Below are 6,485 nucleotides of genomic sequence, written 5' to 3'. Positions count from 1 at the left end.
TGGCCCCGTGAGATATGAATCAATCCATTCAAGCGCCCATTCAGGAAAACCTAGCTGATCCAGCTTAGCTACAAGTATTTTGTGCGGGACACGGTCAAACGCTTTTGCGAAGTCTATATAAACAGAGTCCACTTGAAAACCTTTCTCCATGCTGTTACTCAAGAGAGCTTACATAGCACATCAGATTGGTTACGGTTGATCTTCGCTTCATAAAACCATGTTGAGCCTCAGATATAAAAGGTTTTGCAGCGGCATATATTCGTTCATGCATTAGGACTTCAAAAATCTTAGATATTGAGTTCAAAATTGATATAGGTCGGTAATTATCTACGCAGTTAATATTTCCTGATTTGTGAATCGGTGAGATGGACGCAACTTTCCATGCTCTGGGAAAAGATCTTTCCGATAGTGACCGGTTTATTATACTACAAATCGGGGCAGCTAAAGGTGCTGCGCAAAGTTTTAAAAAAGCTGTGGGTATGCGATCTGGACCAGAACCTTTAGTTGGGTCAAGCGAAGACAATTGTTCGTAGATATCCTGCTCAGTGAAACACGGTAAAGGTAAGTTGATATCGTACGATTGAATAGAGGCGATGTAGTAGCTGTCAGAGTCGGTACTGAGCTGGACAATATACACTTTGGAAGAAATCAGCGAACATATTAGCCGATTCAGTCGAGTTAGAGGCAGTGACTCCATTCAACCTCATGTCTGCAGGAATCGATGCGTTCCGTTTTCTTCGATTAAAGTGTTTCCAGAATGACGATGGATCACGTTTGAGGTTTTGTTGAAGCTGAGAAATGTGTTGGCGGAAGAGCAGATCGTTCAGGTTTTTGAATTCATTATCTAGGGATCTCAAATGGTATCTGCGATTTTCAGAACGATTCTTGTTAAAACTTTTGCGTGCCTTTCGTAGCTGATTTCGTATATATAAATTTTTTGTAAAGCTTAAAAAACTTATCAACCAATGGGACTTTATTTGATATAAGAGGATTTTTGGGAATGAAAAAATAAGGTATGATTATTAAAAATCGCGACCGTCCATTCAGCAGGGGGGTGAAGGTAAGGCTCTCTTATCAGTTTTTCAGCATAAATCTAGAACATATCAAGGAAAAGCAACCATATTTTATAAGTAAGACCTCCAGACAGATTCAAATGATCAGATCTTTAACACAAATTTTTAGAGGAAGATTTAGAATATTTGTTTAATTTATCTTTGTGTTGCAATTCGAAACTCCAGCTGCACCTCTCATTTTATAGCGGTTGCTTATAAATTATGCTATAATTTGATTTAAAATAATGCCAATAAAACAATAAAAATTTGAATAATTTTTGAAAATATCATTTGATTTTGAAAGGTGTAGCGAAGCACACCGGGTCAGCTAGTTTGATATAATTATGCATATACTTATCGTAATTTGGGAGTCAGCAAAAAAAAATATCGATATTCGATATATGATATTCGGTTTTTCTCAAAAGTTAACAGCAATCGAAATTTGAGCGTAAAACACATGTTCTGGCGCGCATTCTACCCAAATTTTGATATGATTGTTTTTAGTTAATATTTGTGAAAATTAAATGAAATTTTAAAAAATATTTATAGTGAACCGCAGGGGCATACGAATGGAAAAATGAAAAGTTAAAATTTTATCAGCCTGCCGCAGTCTGGTTTGCCATGAAACTTTTAATGTTAATCATGAAAAAATACAAGTTTCACGCAGATTCGATTTATTCTTCTGTTTCTGAGAGTTTAAGTTGTTTTAATGAAATTTTCACCTGACAAATGATAGGTAAGCTTGTTTGCCGCAACAAAAATGGAGAAAAACATCATTCGTAGCCATAAGTTGGCGTATTTTTGATAAATAATGGCATGCTTTCCCCTAACAGTTATTCCGCTTTAAATTTTCGGAGCTCTTGGTGGACACTTCTGCACTTCCTTCAAGTTTTCACTCCAAGCCATATCTAGTTTATTCCCGACTTGTTTACCTTCTGAAATTAATATTATTTTTAGTGAACCTGCATATAAAAAAGCAACGTCTGATCCCTCTTAAAATAAAATATCTGGCCACATCGCCGAAAGCTTGGACAAAAAAATCCTCAGCACCTGTTTTGTTGCACAATGTTCAAGCTCTAAAGTAAACGCTCAATAAATCCGACAAAACAACATTGAAAAAACAAACACATAGTTTTCTAACTACGACCAGGAGCCACCAGAACAGTTTAAAAAAAAAATGCTCCTAATCATAAATCCATAAATATGAAGAGTTTTAAAATTATTTGCTTGAACCACAACAGCAATCACAATACTCTCCTTGGTTGAGTTTTCAATTAGAAAGCTAAAAGCTCCACGACAAAAGTTCGGATCGATTGAAATCGATTTTGACAGTTCTTTTGTATCGATTGGAATTGTGTGTTTCAGAAGTCGCTTCTCTTGCATGTAGGTTCACTAACTTTTTTTAAAATTTTCACGGACGAAAAATCAACGCGTGCGATTGGCAGAAGTCGCCTACTCCCTCCTTCAAATTTCCTTGAACACTAACCGCAAAATCACTAAACTTCTGAAATTTGGAAAGTTTATTAATGACGTTTTCGTTTTTCTCCACAAGCGCGGGGGCAAAACTTTTTCTGAATAAACAAACAGAATCGTTACCCGGGACGATGCAAATATATGGTTGCTATACTCATCCTTATGCTTACCCCCAACACTGACAACTTTTACGGGGTGCAACCGCCTGCTTGAGGTTCAAATCTCGGGCAAAACTAGTGGACTTCTGAATTAATAAACGAACATAATAACAGTAGTTAGGGCAAAACTCGTGGGTAACTAGGTTGCCACTGCCAATAAACGAAAACACTATAAGACACTAGACTGAGTCGATTTGGGGTCATTTTTGAATTTATGAAACCCTAGGGTCTGAAAAGCTCCGATTTGGTTCAAAACTCAACAATCATTTTTTGGAAAAATTTTTTATTGACGTTTACATGAGTAAATTTCAACTTTTATGTTTGTATGGGAAAAATTTAATGTTTTGCACTGAAAAATCAACATCATGTTTGTTTCTTCTGTGGAACCGAGCCTGCTTATGATGCCAATTAATAAATTCTCCAAATGAAATTTTTCGCTGATCAACTTTGTCCAAGACGTTAACTTAGTATCTTATTAGGAAGAAAGTTATTAGCTGTTTAACAGGGGTATGTCTTTTGGCATTGATAAACAATAAATTTAATTGACATCAACTCAGTCTATAAAGATACATCATTTAAAAATACTGAAAATAATGATAAACATTTACAATACACACTTAGTTGATATGCTGATAATTTTACGTATGGAGTCTATCTTCATTGATTATGCTACGTTCATACTCAGTTGAATAGGTGAAAGTCATAAAGATTGAGTGTTAAAATCAATAAGCATGTATAATAAGATAATTTCATTCTAATTATACATGCTTATTGATTTTAACACTCAATCTTTTCACGTTATTTTTCACCCGATGTGTAAATGGAGCTTTAAAAAAAGTGGTGGCTCCAGAGAGGCCTCTACTATTATTCAAAACATTTTTCTTGAATGATTACACGACCTCAGCATAAACAAAGTTATTTTTCTTGGCCGAATTGGCTATATATTTCTGACTCATAAAGCTTATAGCATGAATATTCATTAGGCGTTAGCTTCAGACTTCTTTAAGTAATAAATTCAAATCTTTATATCTTTTTATCTTTATATTTTTATATCTTCTTAGACATAACGCCTATCCAAATATGACTAAAATAAGGTTTTTCCTCGCCAATTTCAGGTCTTCGTGCTGCTGAGCGAGAAAACGGCCTATCACTTCCCGACGGTGGAGATCCATCCGGGCCGCAGCATCCACTCGACGTTGAAGAAGTTTATGATCGAACTGTTCGGGGCCGACTTGCCGCAGCACCGGCCACATGGTGTACTGAGCGTTGAGCACCACACCACCGATGGGCAGGCTAACCCAACCGACGGAATCTGTCTGACATTGCTCGTCGCTTGCAGACCCTCGATCGAGGCCGTTTCCCTCATTGGCAAATGTATCTGGCACGAACTGAACAAGGAACTGAGCGCTCGACTCGCGATGACAGTTGCGGCCAAAAATTCCACCCTCTTGATGCACGTCGTACGATAGTGGAATGCGTAATCGCGTTGTGGCCGGAGAAGTAGATGAGCGTGAAAAAATGACAAATTTCTACTATTTTTATATTCTGTTTGCTTTTGCAAATTCAGCCAATAAACTGTTTATTTTTTTGTCTGTTTAATGGTAAACTAAGTCCGCAGTGCAAGTAAAAGTGTCTCGACCCGTAGTCAGTTAGGTACAATACAATGAAATTAACATCCGATTCGGGGATGTGAAAATTTGGAAATATACATAGAAACTTAGTATTTAAACGCGAGCGATAATATTAGCTATTCAAATACAAATAAAAGGTACTTCCGTAAATCATGAAAAATATGAATTTTTTTGGGGGTCTGAAAATCTGAATTCTTAACAACACTGAAACTTGATACGGAATGCGATTATTTATAGGAGCAGAGTAAAGCATGGTAACTTCCACATTTCTAGAAATCTTTTCACATTAAAAGTTTATGTGAATATCACAAACCATTAATAGTTACATTCATGCGCGTTTCCAAAGGGGGGGGGGGGGGAGGGGTGATCATTACTCCAATGAATAGAAAACAGATGTCTGCTCAAATGTTGATGTAGCATGAAATCCATTGTTGATGAAGCTTGCAAAATAAGAATTCAGGTTCTTAATCACAGCAAAGATTTTCTTTCACGATTTTTTCTTTCAACCTTAATTTTCCATCATTCAAATATGAGTTATGAAACTTCTTATTAATTACCTATATTATGAAATTTATAAACAAAAATTTAAATTTATGATCCGATGTAATTTAATTCTGTTTGAAATCTATCACTTCAAAAATTTAAATTAGGATTATCGTGAAAAAAATGCAAATACCAACTGCCAGATAGAAACCGAATATTAAAAAAAATTCATAGCCAGAGTTTGAATTTTAAAAATCTTTTCAAGATTTCTTAATTCAAGTTAATGCGTTAACTGAGATTCCAGCAACAATAAACCAACAGAAGAGAAAGTGTGTTTGTAATTTCTGCGTTCAATATGAATTTTTAGAGCCAAAAAGGAATTTAAAGTATTTATAAAAGCTGTTCCAATATGATGAATTTGGTGTTTTGCGATGATAGAGATATAAATTTTTCTCGAGAATGCAAAATCTAACACAAGGAAACAAAATTCACATTTTCCTTAGTGCAAAGAATTTGAAAACTGATTTTCACTTATTTGAGGGCACTAGGTGCAATTTTTTTTTTGTTAGCTCTTGTTTCCGGTACAACTTTTGAAAATACAAGACAAATAAAAATTCATTGAATAAATTCGTGCAATTTTAGCAAAAGTGAAAAATATCAAAAAGATATAGAATAAAAAGATTTAACTTAATGATCTTTTTTCATGAATAATGTGAGTTATTTACCATCACTTCTGGGGAAAAATTATAGAAGCAAGTACTTATGTTTCTCCGTTTTTTTTATTTAAAACGTGAATTTTGAAAAAAAAATTAAACCAAATCAATCTTGGATATTTTTTAACGCACATGTGAAAATGCTTTTCAGCCTTTAACAAATTTGGGAAATAGATCAAAATGTTCAGTATCAAATATTTTGTGCTGACAGCAATCGTTTTAATGTTATCTATTCAATTAAAAAAAGAAATGTGAAATCGTGTATCTTTGGAACAAGATTATCTAGACAAAATCTGTATCGTTTTTTCCGTGAATTTGCCAATTTGTGACATTCTTCCCTATAATCTGTATCGTTGAATGAATAAAGGATTTTAAATATTTAGATTCAAAATACCTAATTTTTTGTTATCCATGTAGGATAGTTACTTCTTCGGTTATCATTGATAAATTTCACACTAAACTGATCAGTTTTAAACAAGCTAAACGCTATTTCCTGGCGTGAAAAAGTGATGAAAAAAAATCTGACAAACAAATCGAGTTTAGGACGCAAAAATCTTCCAAAACAGCAGTGTTCGGCACAAAAGCGCTAATCCGCTATTCGCTAGTTAGTCCGCTAACTTTTTGTTAGCGGTTTAATTTTGCCGCTAAGTTTGGATTGATTTAGCGAATTGAAAAGTTCCGCTATTTTTTGGTTCCGCTAATTGAAGATCGCTAACTCCCATATATTTGTATCAATTTCTCGAATTTTTAGTGACAGAATAAACTTTTTTTCATTAATCAAGTCAAAGTGCTTTGTTCAATTGGATTCATTGGAGGAATGCGTACTAGAGTTAGAGAAAAGTTGTATTAAGTCACTTTAAGCACTTTTTTTTAGCAACTTTTATAGAAGAAGATAACAATAAAAGGTGTTAAACAATATAAAACTATTTTCAACATCTCTTCATCAGCATTTGTTTTCAAGTGGTTGAGCCATTT

The sequence above is a fragment of the Uranotaenia lowii genome, chromosome 3 (genome assembly GCF_029784155.1).
Source record: "Uranotaenia lowii strain MFRU-FL chromosome 3, ASM2978415v1, whole genome shotgun sequence".
Taxonomy (NCBI): domain Eukaryota; kingdom Metazoa; phylum Arthropoda; class Insecta; order Diptera; family Culicidae; genus Uranotaenia; species Uranotaenia lowii.
This window is presented reverse-complemented; position numbering follows the sequence as displayed.